This window comes from Lissotriton helveticus, chromosome 1_2 (assembly GCF_964261635.1).
Source record: "Lissotriton helveticus chromosome 1_2, aLisHel1.1, whole genome shotgun sequence".
In the NCBI taxonomy this organism is placed as follows: Eukaryota; Metazoa; Chordata; class Amphibia; order Caudata; family Salamandridae; genus Lissotriton; species Lissotriton helveticus.
This window is the reverse complement of record NC_136058.1, coordinates 430374662-430395621: the sequence shown is the minus strand read 5'-3', so window position 1 is coordinate 430395621 and position 20960 is coordinate 430374662. Positions and strand designations below refer to the sequence as shown.

Sequence of the window (20960 nt, the reverse complement as noted above, 5' to 3'; positions counted from 1 at the left end):
TCTGTGTCGCAAGAACCATGCCCTGGGAGCAGACTGACCCTGCCGAAGCCCAGCGTAGACACAGAGAAGAGGCTGACAGGGAGAGCTCCGTGCTCTAAATACATACTTGGAATTTTTGCAGTTTGCCAACTCCAGCTGGAAAGCAAGCGCCGGCTCCAAGTGCTCTTGTTATTCAGTTCATAGACAGCTAAGCGGCCCCATTTGCTGACATAAATCATGGGTATGAAATGTATCCAGTCTCTCAATTAAAAGTTTTAAATATAATTTAAATATAATATACGAGGCTATCTCTCAGCACCCCTGCCTACTCGATCTCATAACAGATATTAGTATGCCAGATACGAGAGCAACTCGCAACAAAAAACAGAAGCCGCAAAAAAAAGGAAGAAACATAACCGTAAACCGCCGGCGAGTGGTGCAGGCGCGAGCGCCACTGCAACCATATGTCTTGAATTATCTCCGCCGTGATTGAATAGATAATTGAAGATATATGGCCTTCTGGTGCGCGTAACAGACACCAATAGGCCATAGGCGGAGCTACTCGACCGCCTATGGCCTATTGCGTGTTCTGTTTCTAAAGCACACGCACACGAAGGCCAATAGCAATGCACGTAGCAAAAATAAGCACAAAAAACCACAAGCAGCCTGGAATTCGTTAGGTACGTTTTCGGAAGCCCTGAGAAAAGGGCTCTTGGGCCACGCCCACTGCTGACACAGTGGGACGGTAGGCCCGAGCCCTAAAAAGGACGAACCAGCAACTGAGTTTGGGTCTTATAGGCCTATCTGCCCGCTTAATATTGAGACTAAGGTCCTTGCGAACGCCCTGGCGATCTGCCTGTGGACAGTAATTGCAAGAGTGGTTCATCCTGATCAACCGGGCTTTATGCCACACCAGCGAACGCGCTTAAATCTCCGACACCTTAATGGAGTACCATATGCAATAGGGGATTCCTTTGCTGAACCAGTGGCGCTGCTGTTACGCTCTTGTATGTGGCCCCTCTAGCACGCATGGGCGTCAATAATACAGTCTACCAATCTTTGCCGTCCGACAGGGATGTTCCTTGTCTCCTATGCTCTTCACACATGTTTGGGTTCACCAGGACCTCTCATATGGGATATTCCTGTTGATCAGGATATAATATCAACTGGAAGAAGTCCTTAATATTCCTGCTGGTGGCAGGGACCCTGCGGCTGCACTCTAGGTGCACAGTTAGGGTGGCACTACATAGCTTTAAATATTTGGTTGTGTTCATTACAAGAGAGCACAGGCAGGAACATACTCCCGAAATTAGACAGTCTTCGCTGGGATGCCCCACACTTGCGGGTGCTCCCGCTCTCCTTACTGGGCTGGGTGGCCCTATTTAAAGTGATGACCATCCAGGGTCTCCTGTACATTGTGCAAAAAATGTCCTTTAAGATCCCACCAGACATTTTTTTTCAAAAGATAGTCTGAGAACTTCGGCTCCTGTTGTGGGATGGTGGCACGTCACGCTGAGTAAGTTGCAGAGGGGAGTTTATTAAGGTGGACTGGCGGTCCGGAGCATTCACAAGTATTACTGGGCCATGCAGCTGGTGGCACTCAACAACTAGGTTTTTGCGGACCGTAAGGATCCTGCTTACCGGGTAGATAGTTTGGCCATGGACAAGAGAGGTTACCCCACCCTGGTGCTGTATCGAAGAAAGTATGAGTGCACCCTGCCTACTCATACCCAAACATTGGTAAAGGTGTGGAAAGAGGCTACCAGGTATTTAGGCTGGGAAGATAAGCTGACTGAAATTACTCCACTGTATTATGGTGATCTCTTAAGTGCAGTTGGAGTATTGCAGGGCTTCACAAAATGGGGATTGATTAGATTAGAGCGGCCGGGCGATGTGTGGGGGGCCAGGCGCTTGTGTCCTTCACGATGCTAGAACAAAAGTATAAATTAGGTGACTACAAACAGTTCTGGCATTTGCAGGTGGCCACGCTCTGCAAAGTCACATCCGGGAAGGGGGGCAGTTGCCTGATGCATCCCTACTGGAGGACCAGCTACTAATTGATCTCCTGACCGAAAAAGCAATCTCAACCATCTATAGGAAGTTGATCTACAATTCTCTGGATGCCTTGGGGCCGCGGAGAGCTGTGTGGGAGAGGGATCTAGGCACGCTTGGCGATGGCGATTGGGTTGAGGCCATTCAGGGTGTCAGAACTCATTTTTGTCTAATTTAACTACAGATACTGATACTGCCAAATCAATTACCCTGTTTACATTAAAGGGCAGCTTGAACTCAGAGCTCAACAACAGACTCGATTGAATAAATGACCAGCATACTGCTTATCTTGCCAAGACACAGGTACTTTGTAAATCTCTTTTTATTGAACAAGTGCTCAATCGATGGTGTTGACAACGAAAATACGGTGCACATTAGTGAGAGTGATTAGACCAAAAACACAAAGTCTGCAAATATAGAGTGAGTAACATAGCTTGGCTTGTCTTGACACTCCCTGGCCAAATCCCACTACATAAAACTAAATTGCCCTTTATCGAAGGCAGGTAGTCCTCCCAAGGTTCTGGAGGTCGCTGGGCTGCAAGACGACTTGACTTTTGGTTCTGGATCATCCAGGGATGCAGACAGGCCAGTAGGACTGGGACCAAGAAAATAGTTCTCTACAGATCCTCACCAGCAGAGAAGGCTGCAGTGCCCTTAGGTCGCCAAGAACTGAAATTCAGGGTCTGGGGATGCCACCTAAAATCTTGATTTAAGGGTGTTACAAGGGAGTGACAGGTAGAGGCTAATGGGCCCCTCTCATGGGGTGTCTACACCCTCTTATCATGCCCACCTCCTGTGGGAAGGGGACATAGTCCTAGCCCTGATTGGATAAGTCCCATCATCTTCAAGATGGTGGGCACTACAAAGTGTACTTCACCTCGCCTCCAGCACCTGAGGGATGGAGTTAACAGAGGGAGCGGGGGTTGCACCTCCTGTTGTATCTAAGGTTTCCCACCTGTCCTTGCGCCTAAAAGGGGGTGAGGACAGGAAGATCGCTTGCTCCCTCTAACAGGAGAGGCTGGGGACGCATTACAAAGGCGGCAAGGCCTTTGAAAATCCTTGCCACAGATGGCTCTTCCTGACCAGGGGGAGGTGTGAGCACCTCCACCCAGGAAAGGCATTGGTATTGACCTCGAAGTGCACAGGCACTCTACCCCATGAGGACAGAATGCACTCTGGTGGTAGCAGGCTGGCTCAGGCGGTAACCACACTAAGGGGTGGTAGATTTTACGGGACCCTTCTAAGGGGTACTCTGTGTGCAATTTTTAATAAATCGGACACTGCAATCAGCGCACGTATATTTCCTAGGACAGCGAAAACTCTACAGCAGGTCTTGCTCACTGTCCTTATATTGTGACTGCCACTACTGAACATTAATCTTGAATTGTTAAACCAGGGCCAGGATCTGGACAAGAGCCAATGAACAGGAGGGCAACTCACCAGATGATAGAAGTCTTCTGTCTTCACTCTCACTCAGAGAGAACAATGCCATCCCATGTATTGCATGACCTCTCAGATGTGATTCCTTAATAAGAATAAAATTAACATAACGCGTCCCTGGGGACCCCACAGCTACACCGTTCCTACCAGGAGGGGGTGTGTGGGGTGTGTGTGTGTGGGGTTGGTGTTGGGTGAGTGGGGCTGTGTGTGGGGGGTTTGTGTGGGGGGGTGTGGGGTGGTGTGTCTGTGGGGTGGTGTGTCTGTGGGGTGGTGTGTGTGAGGGGTGTGTGTGTGGGGTGGGGTGTGTGTGTGTGGGGCCCGAACCCACCATAGGTAGTTCGAGCTCGCTCGCTGCGCTTTCTCGCGTTACCGTGTCCCTGAAATTCTTTTCACAAATGGGTGAGTCACCAACAAGAAAAGTTTGGAAAGCTGTGCTCTACCCCCTCCCTTCACATTGATGCATAGTTATTATTTATCCCTCACATCCTCCCTTGACTAAACCATAAAGCAAAAACACTTACCTGAGTCTTTTCCTTCTGTCCGAGGGACAACGGCGGCCGAGGCTCACCTAAGGGACTGAAGAGGAGGACCCTGTGGGAAAGAAGAACATAACAGAGACAATCAATCATTGTGATTTCCTGTAATACTCCTTCTTCTTGCCTTCTGCTCCCCTGATTGCGCTAGTTTTTCTTGCCTTCTGCTCCGCTGAGAGTGCCCGTTCACCCACATCCTCACCCTCACACACCCTCACCCTCACACCCCCACTCCCTCACACCACCACACCCACTCACCCTCACACACACCTTCACACACCCCCTCACCCTCACACACACCCTCACCCTCACACACACCCTCACACACACACCCTCACCACTCTACCACGCTACCGCCCTCACTCCACCATTATCTTGCCCTCACTCTACAACTCTACCGCCCTCAAGCTACTGCCCTCACTCTACCACTCTACCGTCCTCACTCTACCACTCTACCGCCCTCACTCTACCGCCCTCACACCCTCACTCTACCGCCCTCATTCTACCACTCTACCACCCTCACTCTACCGCCCTCACTCTACCACACTCACTCTACCGCCCTCACTCTACCACTCTACTGCTTTCACTCTACCGCCCTCCCCCTACCACTCTACCGCCCTCACTCTACAGCCCTCACTCTACCACTCTACTACCCTCACTCTACTGCCCTCACTCTACCGCCCTCTCTACCACTCTACTGCCTTCACTCTACCGCCCTCCCCCTACCACTCTACCGCCCTCACTCTACAGCCCTCACTCTACCACTCTACTACCCTCACTCTACTGCCCTCACTCTACCGCCCTCTCTACCACTCTATCGCCCTCACTCTACTACTCTACCGCCCTCAATCTACCACTCTACCGCCCTCACTCTACCGCTCTCACTCTACAGCGCTCCCTCTACCACTCTACCGTCCTCACGCTACCGCCCTCACTCTACGACTCTACCGCCCTCAGTCTACCGCCCTCACTCTACCACTCTACCGCCCTCACTCTACCGCCCTCTCTACCACTCTACCGCCCTCACTGTACTGCCTTCACTTTACCACTCTACTGCCCTCACTCTACCACTCTACCGCCCTCACTCTACCGCCCTCACTCTACCCCTTTACCGCCCTCACTCTACCACTATACCGCCCTCACTCTACCACTCTAAGTTCGATAAGGTCATGAGAGTCGACCGATGGGAAAAGGAAGTCTCATTCTGGTATTGGACTTTGATGGAGGCGGATGAAAAGATCGAGATTGAAATCTCAAATTTATGTGCAAAGGAGCTTGGGGATGGACATTTGAAGCAAATGTCGCTGGACTCTGGTAAAACCCGCCTCGCTTAAACGTAATCATCTGTTTTCCACCCATAGAGTTTATTGGTCCCCAGCGAAGCTATCAAAGGTCACAGGTAATATCTACAACTTCCCAAGGTGTATGTTTCCATCAGCAGATGATCTGCATGTTTATGTTGTATCCGAAGATCGCTTATTACTGGACCTCGGTGTGTGATTTTCTTGGGGAAGTAATAGGTAAACAGATTAAGGTAAGCCCTCGTCTTGTTTTCTTTGGACTCAACCAAGAGGAAGATGTGCGAATACATTCTGCTGTTCCCAAGTTTATTTTCGATGCGGTTTTGGTAGCGAGGCGGGAGATATGTAGGCTTTGGAAGTCTGAAAGTCCCCCTTCTTTTTCTGAGTGCCTCAAAATTCTCATCTATACGAGCCAGTCTGATATGGCCTGTGATCCAAGGAGTCCGGATATGATCTGGACAATGTTGGTAAATTGGAGAGAAAACATCAGTGGGTCCAATGATTAAGCCAAACATGATGTGGGTCCTGGCCTCTCCTGTGTTGTGGTCCCCTTTTCGTAAAGGAGTTGGAAGTGGAACCAGCAGTATTCTTCTGCAGAGATGTACTCCGTCCCCTCCCGGACATTTGTGGGGTAAGATCAACCCTAGCAAGAGAGTTGGCAAGATGAGGACAAAAAACAAAAATCCTGATCAGGTAGTCCAGCTGTCAGTGTAATACATATACCGATGGCCCCCACACGCTGATCAATTTCGATTTGTTATATGTTATGTTATCAGCATCTGTCTAACACCTTCTTCCTCCACTATTACACCAAAACGATTTCTAAATAATCCCACATGCCCATGAACGTCTGGCAGTGATGACACTAAAAAAGCACTTCATACAGTCTACAGTTTTCAAATATCTTTTGTATTCATCTGCATTGAGTCAGATTTTGAACATATATGTTTGTCTTATGATATAAATTCCAATAGGGGAAATATGTGCCTCTTTTATTACGTGTGACTGACTCAAGTTGCTGCCTCCCTCCCACAAGTGATTTTCTACTTTAGAGTTTATAGCGTAATAGTGTTATTCTTGCCTTCCCATGGTAGGGTTTATAGAAATATAAACTGGCAGAACACCAGAGTCAGCTAGGTATGACTGACTCAGCCTTTCTTCCATCTATGTTTCGTACAATGAGTATCAGGAAATTTGGTGGTAACAGCACTCTTCATTAAAGAGAGACACGAGTGAACGGCATGTACTAAGTAAGTGGTTGTTTGTATTGTTTAGTGTAGAGAACAAAAACTATGCTCATATCTAGCTTTTATCCTAGGATATTGTTTGATAAATGTTGTCAGTAGCTTGCCTATTTTGCATGTTGTGCGTCAGCCTGTGTTGGCTCTTCTTGTGCGTGTCACTCCCCTGGAGTAAAGCCTCTTTACCATCCTGCTGAGTGGATGACGTGTATACTACACTGTTCACTATTAGGAACTACTTTTGACTTTTGGATGAGCATTCCATGGGAGTACATTTGTTTTGGGTTTATGGGTTAACGGGTTTTTATCAGTAATCCCTAAATTTCGCTGAAAATACCCATGTGTCCGAGTATTGTTCATAGTGTTGCTTTAACCAGTAGCGTGATCAGTTGTGCTTGGATGCTTTTCTTTCTGTCTGTTTCACTCGAAAAGATACAATGTTTCTTTTCTTTTATTCCACATTATGCGAGTCTCCCAATAAGCTGGTACTTCTTGGTTTTTCCTCCATGTAGAGAAATGAACATTTGCTGAGAATAGACACTTTCATAATACCACAAATATCTCAGTTTTATTTCTTTCCTTCTAGTCAAGTCTTCCATCACACGAACTGCACTTTTATGTTCCTGTGTGTGTCCACAAATGGGTCAGTATTATTGTTGATGTGTTTGTTTAGGGTCTTGCCAGATTCTCTGCATCTCTTGGATTATTTCCATGTATGTTCAATGAAGGTGTGTTTTTGCTTATGGTGGTGTAGAACTGATGAGCGACTAAAGCCTTTCCTGCATTCAGTGCACTTGTATGGCTTTCCCCCGTGTGTGTCCTCTGATGCATCCTTAGGTTTTAGCAGTTACTAAAACTACTTCCACATTCACTGCAATGGTATGGTTTTGCCCGTGTGTGTTCTCTGATGACTCTGCAGGATTGATAGCTGACTAAAGCTTTTCACACATTCACTGCACTGGAAAGGCTTTTCCCCTGTGTGATTTTGCTGATGAATCCTTAATGCGGAAGAGTCATGAAAACCACTTCCTCATTCATTACAATGGTATGGTTTTTCCCCGGTGTGTGTTTGCTGATGCCTTTTTTAAGACTGATGATTGACTAGCAGCACTTAAAGGGTTTTTCCTCTGTATGTGTTCGCTGATGTTTTTGTAGATATGATTACTGCACATTGGAGGTAAGTCTTTGCATATGGGAGCACAACAGTGGGATATGGGAGTGGGGAAGCCATGATCAAATGCTGGTCCTGACATGCTAGAGATATTTTTTAACATATATGGGCCCTAGATCACATTTTGAAACAACAGCCCATATCTTAGTATCATCATCCTAATTGCACTGCAGGAGTATCTGGTGCAGTTCTGCCAAGTATCACGAATCAGGCGTGACTCTAACGCATTTCAGTGTGGTGATCCGCATCACCGCACTGAAATACGAGGTAAATACGAGGTAACGCATATTAGGGCTCGTGGTCCTCAGCTGTCAAGCGCTGCGGTCGAGCCCTGGCCTGTTTAATTATTAATAAGGCATAGCAGCCGGCCGCGCAGCACGTGCAGCTCCACACACTTAGAGGGTGGCCTGGGTAAACCCACATCATGCATTCAATTGTTGAAATAATCACCGCGCAGCCGCGCGCATTCCGCACTTTCCTGACGTCACAGCTACTTCCACCAATCATTGGTAGACACCGGGTGGGCAGCAGTTAATTCTCCACTGAGCCCGCTCGCTGTGAAATAAGGACTGCTGTGGTTCTGCAATTAAGCATGAGTCCGACCCCCATGGACGACACCACGGGGGGCACCGTGGTCTTGATGCAAACCGGACTGGCACCCCTGTCTGTAGCTCTCAGCTGACACTGAGCCGGCCCAAGCGAGCTCGGGCAGTCAGGCATCAGACAAGCGAGGCCGACATGGAAAATGCAGCTGTACTCTCTCGGCCATCACTGCATAATTAAGTAAGTATATGTGGAAGGTAATTCCTGGACGCATAACATAAATTCATTGAAGAACGTTAATTGAAAGTTACAAATGTTGTGGCTCCCATAATTTAGAGCCTCTGCCTGCCAGCAGTGTCTTATTTAGTGATAAGAATTTTTTACCAAATGTCCTGGATAGTGTGGGGTAATCATTGCTACTTTACTAAACATGCCTGGTATCATCGGAGTGAACACTTCTGTTTAGAAACGCACATATCTGACAGTACCAGCTTCAAGAGAACAGCTCGTGTGTCCGATAAAGCTTTGAATTGTCTAGTCTCTGCTTTTTCCTGAGGGCACTCTGTTCCTCTTTTCTGGTCACTTGGCCTCTGGAAGATACCCTCGGGGCGCCTTCAGAGCCATATCTAAATATCCATTAATGTATGAGACTTTTACTCTAGTGTTTACAAGGCTCGAGCTCTAAGACGGTAACTGTGGATGGCAGCACTTGGTCAATGGAGCACGATTACAGTCTATTCTGAGCAAATATCTTAATGATAACTACAAGTAGTGTTCACCATGTTTGTGAGTATTTAAGTTTAAGAAGCACCTGCTGTCGCTTTCATTTCCTCCTGAAATGTTCATACAACAATAAAAATGGCATGATAACTCTGATTAATGTTCTTCTTGGAATACGATCATTTTCTCCAGTGGAAGTTTTGACTGATTACAAAGTAGCACAGCAGGTTAATATTCCTACTGCAAAATACGCGATCCATGCGGATCAGGGAGTGCATATATGGAAAATAGGTCAGTGCTTTAGTTAGAGAGGTCATTTTTTACTTGAAGTGTAAAAGTTAAAATCCCAGTTTAGAACAGGGAACTAATAACTGTCATAAAAGAGCTGGAAATAAACTGGAAGGTACAGATTAGGGCGCTATGACCCCCCCCTCAGTCTTTCATTATTATAATGTTGCAGAAAGGGGTCATTTCGATAAAAAAATAAACAGTTATTATTAAAGAGAACCCCCAACCACGGAGTAAGATGTTGAATTATGAGTTTGTTGCTTCTCCAGACCAAGTCCTCCTAAACTATACTGTCTATCAGTATGGATGCTTGTAGTTCTCTGTCTTAAGTAACATTTTTATACACTGATTTACACATTTTGAATGAGTGTATGTGTGTGATGTAAAGTGCTCTAACACCCACACTGGTATGAGTGGCGCTATAAACCTAGTTAAATGCATCCGAGCTACAGTGGTTATGGAGAATTGAGGGGACTGTTAAAGGGGTGTTAGTAAGGGAATCCGCAGCAAAGGTGGTCATTGGGGGTCCAGCAAACAAACAAGCCGGCCCTGGATATAATAATATACGTACAGCTGACAACAAGGCAAGTGCTTTTCTGCAATGGCCAAAGTCATACAACTGAATTGAATTACCACCTATCTTAGTGACTCCACTGTTGACTAAGCGTTCGTCCAGTATTAACAGGCGTGAGAGCAGCAGTGAGCCTGGCTGACTGTAACTTATGTGTGCCTCAGTCTCACTCTGCTGAGGCTTGCCTGATGCGGAGAGTCTTTGACCGCTGACCGAACAGGCTACAAGGGCACTAGGTTGTGCCCTTCAATTTCTGGTGCTTTGCAGATATATTTTAGGATCTTTTTAGGAGTTTCTCGTTGCTCAAATGGGTGTCATTTCTTATAATTGTATGTTTCCCTCGTCTTCATTGCTTGATTTTGCTTGTGAGAAAGTGTCACTCATAGTGGTTTAAATGTCACTCACAATTACACTGAAATTAAGAAAATGTCACACATGGCAATCTGAAACCCTGGCAGCTGTGCTGGTGAATGACAAATGCGGCATCTTGCAGGGGGCTGTGGTTTTCTCAGAAAACATAATCTGCAAAACCATCAAATGACTGCCACTCTTATGATCCCTCGGAGGGTCTGTACAAGGAGTGACCGGTGACTGACCCTCTTATGATCCCTCGGAGGGTCTGTACAAGGAGTGACCGGTGACTGACCCTCTTATGATCCCTCGGAGGGTCTGTACAAGGAGTGACCGGTGACTGACCCTCTTATGATCCCTCGGAGGGTCTGTACAAGGAGTGACCGATGACTGACCCTCTTATGATCCCTCGGAGGGTCTGTACAAGGAGTGACCGGTGACTGACCCTCTTATGATCACTCGGAGGGTCTGTACAAGGAGTGACCGATGACTGACTCAGCTTCTTCAACACTTCAATGCTCCCCCCGCCCGTCCCATGACCACACTGGGCGCGCTGGCAGCAGCAGCTCCAACCTCCCCCCAGCCCCAGCGGCCGTTGAAATGTCCCAGATACAAAGCGACCAACGCGCCTTAGAAACGGGGATTACTGCCGCTAGGCTTAGAATAGTCAGGCTCACGCGCCATGCAACTGCGCATGCGTAGAAAACAGACACGGTCTCCAGCACACGCAAAGATGACAGTACCAATGCAGCTTGGAAACTGGGATTACAGTGCCTCACCTCTCCTTGTGCACCGCTCAGTGGGGGCTGCAGGGCCGGGGGTAGAGGTGTGGGCACGCTGGGGGCCAGGCTGCCAGTGAGGAGTGTGTCCCGGTGTTATTTCCCCTCCGAGTGACGCGCGCGCTCACGCCATCGCACCAGCCACAATGGCTCGGACAAAACATGGCGTCTCGCGGCTGCGTACGCGCAGGACCGCTGGTCACAGCTGCGCATGTGCGGAGCGAAGTCACTACTTCCTATCGCCGAGTTTGGACCTTGCTCGGAGTGCAGCCTGTGAACTGCCCTGGACAGAGGACTCTCAGCCCCACTGCGCATGCCCAGCGTATACTCAGACAGTTTCACTGCGCCTGCGCTGAGCAGCCCCCCTGTCCTGGCACTGAGCTGTAGCCCTTTACTGCGCTCTCGGAGCCTGTGCTGTGAATCTTTCTTGCAACAACTTCTGTGTTCTTGTGTTCTGAAACGAAATACATATTAATCTTAAAAACACGCTTCAAAGGTTTGGTGCACATATGATAATTCAACCAAGCAAAAACTTCTAATTTAGTAGGCTATGCTAAACACAGGAGAACTACTTCGAGGTAGCAGGGCCGTTACCAGAGGCCCACGAGCTACTTGTTGGAAAACCTGAGCTAGACTTTAACAAAGGAACAAGTGCAAAGCAGTTAGAAGTATCAAAACAAATGAATAAGAAAGAAATGTGACCCAAAAGAAATCCGACACCAAGTTAGAAAAATAAGTCTTCTTACCAAGAAGAGGTAACAGCCTGCCTCCATTTTATCCTTTCCTGGTAGATGTTCACACCGCTTCCCGTTGGGACAGACGGCTGTTGTGTGATCTGCATCTACCAATAGCTACTGTTAAACTTGGGCTCAGAGTAGCAATTTTCTAAAGTTTCCTTTTGTTCAAAAGTTGCACCAAAATCAACTTGGAGTACCAACTTTAGTAATCGCATTCAGGAGTCGACTGAGTTGTTTGCATGTACCGCGTACTTGCCAATGGGTCTATTGGCCTTCCCAAAGTAAAAACGACAAATTGTTTTTTTTTACTGTTAATAAAATTACACGTCCTACTTTTTAATATACAGCAACCTGCTTTAGAGCTCGGCAAGCCTACCCTAAGGGTGACTTATTTAACTTAAATATCGAGGTCTGCACATTGTTATTGATTTAAATATTTTGTGTTAGCAGTTTAAAACTACTTTACCAGTGTGCAGTGGCAGGCTGTGAAGCACATTTTACTTTGCCAGAATTAGGGTGGTACGTGAAGTGTTGCAGCCCATGAGGGACAATTTAGCTTACAAGCCCTGGGTAGCTTAAACGATAAACTTGGGCTTATATGCAAGTTACGGTATGGCAATTGAATTTAAGCCAATCAAACATTCAATTTTGAGGGTCCAAGTACTGGCATCGAGCTCCAGCTAGCAGGCCTAGGTGCATCTTCAAAATAAAGAAAACCAGCAGCATGTGTCCCAAACTTTGGTGGCGGGCATGCAAAACCGACCTTTCCTCACATACATTAACAGAAAGCCAACCAAATTGGCAGTATGCCACTGGGTGACTGCTCCAACACCCTTGTTTGCGCCAGTGGCTTGAAAGCGCTTGATCTCTTTCTGCAGAGGGTGCAGCATTATCTGTTTCTTGAGATGAGGCCGGCTTCTACACTTTGTGCACAAACAGGGAATCTTGGGGACCTAGATACATATGTGGAGCAGGTTGCTTGAAGAAGCTTTGAACTTCTTCTCAACATGTGACTTGACTACCTTTGACATGAAAGGCTCCTTTTTATTGTCCAAGGCCAACATCAACATTTGATAGAACAAAGATAAATGCTAGGGAATGGGGAGTAACACTGCGTATTAAGTGTCATTCCCTAAAACCCTTTAGGTATCCAAGAAAAATGGAAAGGTGACCTCACCCACAGAATGGTGGCGTGCTTCATCATCGTTGACTTAACCCCGTCATGGTAGAGATAATACTACCACGGCGGACTCAACCACATGTCGGGAGTACTTGATAAAATGGTTTTGGATATAGACAAGGATCCAAATCTTGAAACGTCTTGGGTAATCCCATCTAGTTTTCTTCTTTATTGATTGGGTCACCGTAATATGATTAATAACAAACAATAATATGGATAGTTGTTGGTATACGATGGCTTTCTATTCTGCTCATTTATGTGTATATTTAGACAACATATTTTGGCAATGTCCTTGTCCATATGAGTCAAACGTCCTTCGTCAGGGGTGTCCTACGTATTCCCTATCTAAACTCTCTCGAACAATGCTGTCACCAAGGCAAGAGCTCTCATACCTGGGTTTCTTTTCACAACTGGAAACCCTTAATATGGGTTAACAAGTTGTCATGGTTGTGATAAGAGGGCATTTCCCATTAGTCACACTCTTGGTTTCTATTCACGGTTGGAAAGCCCTAATATGGATTAACTTGATGTCATGGTGAGTGGGCACTTTCTGTAGTCACACACTCGTCGATGGTAAAGTGCCAGCCTTTGTATCTATGGTGCCCTCATCTCAACTCCCACATTGTAGGAAGCAGACATTTATGCAGCAATGCCAATGTAAGGGCACACCATGCAAAAAGTCCAGACAACCCTTATTGGTTTACAAGACGTACTTTAATATTCCCATGTGCTCTATTTGTGGTAGTGTGGTCGAGCAGCTTAGGCTTATCAGAGGGAAGTCCAAGCATGTGTTGTACGCACACATTCAATAAATGGTCCACACACTGAATGAGATATCTGAGATAAATTTATAAAAACAGAGTAGATTTTTATATGAATTAAGATCTTCAGAATAACTTTAGTACATTTGGAGATATCGATTATAGAAGAAAATCTTAAAATAGTTCAAATAACGGGTTTGAGGCGTGAGCATCAAACTCTACAATGTTAACCTTTGGGAGGGAAAAACACATGTAGCAAAATGATACTTGCAGTCGGAGTTCAGTGGTGCCCTTTGGGGATTAAGGTGATGGGGGCATGGTCCAAAGTACCATCAGCAACTCTGTGGTGCTTCATTAAACAAGCATTTGCAATGCAATAGGTCTCGCATTTATGCAAGTTTGAGCCATTGGCATTGCCAATGACAATGTCTTTGAATCATGTGTTGGTTTTTAAAACACAAATAAACAAGCATTTGCAATGCAAAAGGTCTCACATTCACATGAGTTTAAGTTATGGCATTGTAAATGGCAATGCATTTTATTATTTGTGTTTTAAAATCCAAAACATAATTCAAAGGCATTGTCATTTGCAATGCCAATGGCTGAAACATGCTTGTTCTGTATTACTTATTTATGCATAATCACATAGCGCTGATATTACCTAAAGGTGCTGGAGCGCTATAGAAGAGGAATATTTTGCTGCGGGAGGGAAGGGTTTCTAGGTCTGTGGGACCTGGATTGTGCTAAGAGCTATAGCTGGACCAAGAGATTTGGTGAGAGCTGGAGAGTCTGAAGGGGGGGCAGGGAAGAGACCTGCAAGGGCAAGGGAAGAGCTCCAGGAATGGAGGGGAGAGCTGTACTGCAGTGCTAGGGGTGCAGCCAGGACAGGGCCTCAAGCAGGGGGTGTGGTGGAGGGGAGGGCTGTGCTGCAGTGCAAGGGGTACAGCCAAGACAGGGGTGCAAGCAGGGGGAAGGGTGGAAGGGGGAGCTGTACTGCAGTTCAAGGGGTGCAGCCAAGACAGGGGGAGGAGGGGAGAGCTGTACTGCAGTTAGTGGAGGGGAGAGCTGTACTGCAGTTAGTGGAGGGGAGAGCTGTAGTGCAGTTAGTGGAGGGGAGAGCTGTGCTGCAGTCTACCGGGTGCAGTGAGGACAGGGCATGTGGCAGCAGGGGGCAGGGGCGAAGGAGAGGGCTCTGCTGCAGTCTGAGGGGTGCAGCCAGGACAGGGGGTGCAAGCAAGGGGGAGGGGTCATGGGGAGAGCTGGACTGCAGTTCAAGGGATGCAGCCAGGACAGGGGGTATAGGGGAGAGCTGTATTGCATGCAGTGTGAGGGGTTCAGCCAGGACACAGCGTTCACGTATGGGGGATGGGGAAGGAGAGAGCTGTACTGCAGGCCAAAGGGTGCAGCCAAGACAGGGGTACAAGCACGTGGTATGGGGAGTGTTCAGGGCAGGTAGGCACTTTAGATGTATGTTATAATCGCCCCTGCCCTCTGCCTCTCTTCACCCCTCTCCTCTTTACAGGCGCGGTGCGTCCATAGGGGCGTGGGGGCGTAGCCCCCCCGCCCGCAGCCACCCGCAGCCGCCCGCAGGAGACACCGAGGGAGAACTGACAATGCATGCCAGTCAGCATGACGTCGGGAGGCGTCATGTTGATTGACATGATTGTCACCAGGCAGGCAGCAACACGAGTGCGCATGCGTGGGGACGGAGGGTGAATTTTTTACCCGTGCCCACGGATGCGCCCTTGTGTTCGTGCTTTTTTGCGCATGCCCATTAGGAGCCCTTCAGTCTCCTAATGGGCGTGCTCTGTACGTAGAGTAACCTGTGCCCCTGCAGCGCCAGGATTGTCTGAAATATGGAAACAATTAGTGCGGACATGACAGCCTGTTGACACGAGCTGTGCAAAAGAGTGACCACACGCAAGTAAGGAGGAAAAAGTGTTTTGATGTGTTTTATTTGTTTAACCCCTTCCATGCTGATGACGAGCTCAGCTCGTCATCAGCGTTACCTACCGTGTGGTGATGACGAGCTGAGCTCGTCATGTAACGCGGTAATTCGCAAATTGCCGCATACCGCGGGAAAAACGGCCGCACGCATGTGGTTAAGATGCCCGACTGCAGTGCTGAAAGAAGAAAAGCGTGTAGTCTTAAGTTAAGAGTGCACCCTGTACGGATGTGTGCAATGTGGCTATTAATCAACCGTAGACAGTGTGAAAAAAGATCAGTGGGGATGTAAATCACAAACTTATAGCCAGTTTCTCGCAGACTCCTGTCAGGTCAGTTTTCCTCCAAAGAGACCACGGATGTTTACAGTAAGGGTAAAATGAATGTGAATATATTAGATGGTGGAGTTGGGGGACCCAGCTTGAGCGTGATTGGCCAGTTTCTAAGAGCCGCAGCAAAGGAAATTGAACAGGGAGAGTGGGTGCATGGATGGATGCATGCATGATGGGTGGATGGATGCATGAATGATGGATGCAGGTTGGATGGGTGGGTGGATGGATGGGTGGATGCATGAATGAATGATGTATGGATGCAGGATGGGTGGGTGGATGGATGGGTGGATGCATGAATGATGTATGGATAGATGCCTGGATGCATGCATGATGGGTGGATGCATGATGGGTGGATGAATGAATGAATGATGTATGGATGGATGCATGGATGCATGAATGAATGATGTATGGATGCAGGATGGATGGATGGGTGGATGCATGAATGAATGATGTATGGATGCAGGAGGTTCGGGCTCGCTCGCTGCGCTCGCTCGCTGCGGTGCAATATGCTAATTAGTTTACGCCACACCACTTTCAAATGTCACCAGCCGCCCCTGCCTCTTTATCCCTCTTGGTACAGCCTCAGAACGTTCTGTGAAGCCTGCCTTAGAAAGTTGAGTCATGTGACTGGAGCGACTGACATCTTGGAGGCAATGGAGCGTATACTCCTGCTTGAATGAATCTGGAGTTCAACCTACCTAAGGTGTTTGTCATTACTACAATATACTTACAGACCATAAGGAGGAGCCAGCGGGCGTGGGTCAGAGCCTTGTTTCAAGTACAACTCAGATGAGTCAGAGGCTAGGTGTACCTCTTGAGACGCAGACAGTGCTCTCCCTTCCGAGATGAGAAGCAATGGTGTCGATAACCATTATTATTGGATCGATAACTCTAGCTCTTCATGCCAGGCTGTCATATCAATAGTATACACATGTGTGCAGATGACCCGATTGAGCTGCAGTTATCTACACACAAGGGCTGGGCCTGAAGGCCTCCCATCATACCTGCCCTGCAGCACTGGAGAAGTGCACTGTGGGTTTTGGTTTTCAGAAATATTGAAAAGCCCAGCCCGTGCGCACAAATAAGGACCAATATATTCTTCAAAGAGGAGTAGGGATTTGTCGCAGCTTGAAGGCCAGCTTAGCTCAAAATGCACCTCTAGCGAGGCCTTGTCAGGCCATAATCCTACAATGCTGATTTTGGGTGTTGTCAAGGCTAGTTCGCAAATCATGAATCCAATTCTGTAACAAGATAGACAAGCTACAAGCGATTTAATGGAATGCTGGTGATGGAATGGAATGCTGGCAAGTGGAAGGGTGCTTGCTGCAGCATTTACATCCATCACTCTTTGGTCCATGGGGCAGTAGGAGTGCCTGAACTCAGCGAGGACTTCAAGTCAGCCCATCACCAGCTGACGCCTCTCGCTGGCACTCTTCCTGACACACCGATGAGATCTGCAGATTATCTTCAAGGGGTTGGCCAGGCCGGGGGAGAGCTCTACAATTTCCTTGTAAACAACTTAAGCAGCTCCAAGGAGCAGAGAGAGGCCTGACCGGCAGCCGCCAGTAAAACTCAAACTATTCCGATGCGCTGCTTCACTTTAGTGTTATGTAGTCATCCAAAAACAATGGGGCATATTATCAAGGGGGTTTATCTCCGCTTTTTTGGCTTTAAATGCCAAGAAAGCAGAGATAAAATTATCTTCCTATTACCTAGCTGTCGCTAACACCGGTTAGCGACAGCTAGTAGGAGATAGCGACCATCTTGGGCCCCACTTTGCATGTCAGTGATATTTATCACTAATGACATGCAAAGTGGGCGTGCCAAGATGTTAGCGACTGGAAACAGTCGCTAACATCGCTATCTCCTATTACCAACTTTTGGAGATATTCGCGCTAAGCGCGAATATCTCCAAAAGCTAACACCTGCCCTGAGCAGTTCTTAGCCATGTTATCCAATGGGAGGTGGATAACATGGCTAAGAGCATTAGCTCGATAATGCATGAATATCGCTGACTTTTCATCAATATTCATGCATTGCGGCCGTTTTTTATCGCATTTGCGATAAACCTTGGTAATACCAAGGTTTATCTGCGATAAAAATCGCCGCAACTCAGCGGTAAATGTTTGTCTCTAACCAAGCAATAGCGATAATTATCGCTATTGCTTGGTAATATGCCCCTATGTTCCAAAAATTCTTCGCTCTTTTCCCACGTTAGGTTCGGCATCCTTCCCCTTGCGAGCCAAGTTCTATCCATATCAGATTGCTGTCTGTCCGCAGGTCTGGCGCTGACCGAGGGGGGACTCCTCCATGGTCCGGAGAGCACTGGCCGCGTCTCTATACCGTATTGTGCAATCCTCGTCCAGCTGGGACTGTCACCATGGTCGCTTCAGAGCAATTATGGTCAGTGCTCCAAAGGTATGGCTTCAGGGCAAGGTCAGGACTATCAGAGCTCCAAAGGTGTAACTTCAGTGCAAGGATTATCAGAGCTCCAAGCAAAATGGTATTTTATCCTTTGAGTACTCCCCAGCCCGTACAACAAGGCTGTCTTTGAAAGCTTTTTTTGCGTTCTGGGGTACTCTTTGAATCTCTGGTGCTGGTGTCATGGGCCATCTACCTACAGACGCCTTATTATGGTGCCAGCCCTGATGACGTATCTGTAGTTCGGCTTTCCCCAAAAGGTAGGGGTGTAGCTGTCATGTGCAAATCCATGACGTGCTGCACAAGCTGCTCAACTCTGAGACACGAAAGCGATGAACCCTACCTTGCGCAGGGAAGTTGCATGCACCCTAAAGAGTTGCAATCATCAGGCAGGGAATGCATGAGTCTCTGTCAAAATACACACCATCGCAAGGGGATAGTGGGTGTGTGGAGGTGGCTACACTCCCTCATGAAGGTGCGCTCATTTTGTGTAAAATAAATCTAGCCAGGAATTTCACAACCCATAAAAATGCAAGAACCCTTTTTCAATGCAACGGCGGGGGTCCTGTCAGCATCTCATCGCCGAGACCAGCAGTCTGAAGGTGCAGTGCGTCGCAAATAGAACATTCTGATTTTGGCTGATTTACGTCACATGGTTCTCCTGGACCCGCACAGATAATTATCAACACCCCACCCCTCTAATATACCAGGTACGATATGCAGCGTGTGTGCAAATGTGAAACACAATACCAGCGTGCCCTGATTTTCAATTTACCTAATTCACAAAAGGGCACTCGCCAATCCACAGCATGGTCAGCGTTTGCGCTCACTGAGGTGCATTTGTAAGAGGGTCTTCGCTTCATTGCTGTCCTTATATGACACACATTCCTGTAGGCCTGCAAGCATTGCTATCTCTTCAATCCAATCTGGTCACGAGGAGAGAGGGGAAGCCCTCCTCTGGTGCCAGACAATGGGCTGCTTGTGAAACTGGCAGGGCCGGGGCAGCCTCCACCCTCCCAGCCCCAATAGCTGCCATGACGGATCAGCGTAAAATTTTCTAATAGGCACACGCGTAATTTGCTGCTGCACAGAAAAAAATATCTTCTGGTGCACAACCAGGCTTCGAAGTGCTGAGCTTTATCAAAGTTCCCCCTGTGGCCGCAGGAATGAAGCCGTTTGAGGAACACGCTTCTTGCCTGCACCTGTGATTCCGGAGTTCTAGAACCTGCATCTGATCCTGTGAGATTTGTTTTCAATTTTCCACCAGTGTCTATTTTCTGCAACTTTCTAGTCATTATATGAATTAGAAACTTCTTGGAAGCAAAGACAAGACAGAACAAGCATTTACAATGCAACGGTTTCGCCTTTGCAAAAGTTAGAGCTATTGGCATTGTAAATGACAACATTTTTATTAATGTGTTGGTTTTGAAAACAGATAAATAAATGGCATTGTCATTTACAATGCCAATGAAGATGCCACGTGTATTATTATCCTGAGCAAAACAAAGTATCCTATGGAGACAGCCTACACAGATGATGTTACTCTATCCAATGAAATACCCAGCCAGTCTCCCTGTACTTCTTTACAAGCTGGCATGGTCCAATCATATACAGAGTAGGATGTGAGTCTAGCTGCAGGCGTAGGAATTATTTAAAGTGAGATACCAAGCCAAACTCAACTTTAAGCACTCTCAAAATGTCTCACATAAAGGATAATAATGGAATCCAATTATATGAGCAATATATGAGCATACATTACGCATTCTGCTATTGTCATACAAGTAACAATTCTCCAAGATCAAAGAACCGATATGAATGCTTCAACAGAATCACACTCCTCCAAAATTCCGGTATAATGTTATTCCCATCGACCCCTCCACACAAATAAATAAACAACACAATTTACATATGTCCAAATGCTGCACTCTCCATACAGGTCACAAGAGGAAGCTGGAGATAAAACGATTTGGTTAGATTCATCATTTTAAAAGTTAGGTAGCTTTTTATGAGGATTTTGAAGCTTTTCAAGAGTACACGGGCGATACATACACCAAAACGTATTCACTAATTAACACTGGCCTGCATATCAGACCCAAAACACAGCACAGAAAACCACATAAAAAATTGGCAACGCCTATAGAAAGCATATATTGATTCCTATCTCACAACCTCCGCACATAACACCTACACTATTAACGTCACCAAGAAAACCACCCACACAGTACTGCCCACTGTTCTCAGTAGTTAAGACTGTTAGTTCCGGAGAGCTCTTCCCTTCACACTATGGGGCCGAGATAAGGCGCCCAGGGTGACGGGGTCAGAGGTGAGGACTAAAGAGGATTACACAAATCAGGAATATGCCCTTCTGTCACGGCACTGTTTTACACGGCACAGTGCAGCGCTCCGGGCCAGTGCAAGCACGGATACTGGTGCAGGGGCTACAGCTGAAAATAGCGTGAGCCCTGTATACTGGAGACAGGGGTCAAGACCCCACCCCCAGCTGCACTACAGGAAAAGCGACTCTACAAAGCGCCTCCTCCTGTTCTGGCAACTCTCCAGTATAGCGCCTGCAGCAGTCCCCTCCCACACATGACAAGCAGCAATGACACACATTTA

The 20960-nt window shown here is 47.2% G+C and overlaps 1 protein-coding gene across 4 annotated transcripts in view; it reads right to left on the bottom strand.

Annotated features, from left to right (window-relative positions):
• LOC144807639 (uncharacterized) overlaps window positions 1-20960 on the bottom strand; it is a 108898-nt gene that overhangs the window by 12781 nt on the left and 75157 nt on the right. For 3 of the 4 annotated variants that reach the window (XM_078673261.1, XM_078673262.1, XM_078673260.1), the window contains exon 4: window positions 3993-4062. The gene's annotated coding sequence lies outside the window, so the exon portion shown is untranslated. Of the gene's footprint in view, window positions 1-3992; window positions 4063-10969; window positions 11110-20960 lie in introns of those variants that run through there. The other variant, XM_078673263.1, reaches the window with a different exon arrangement.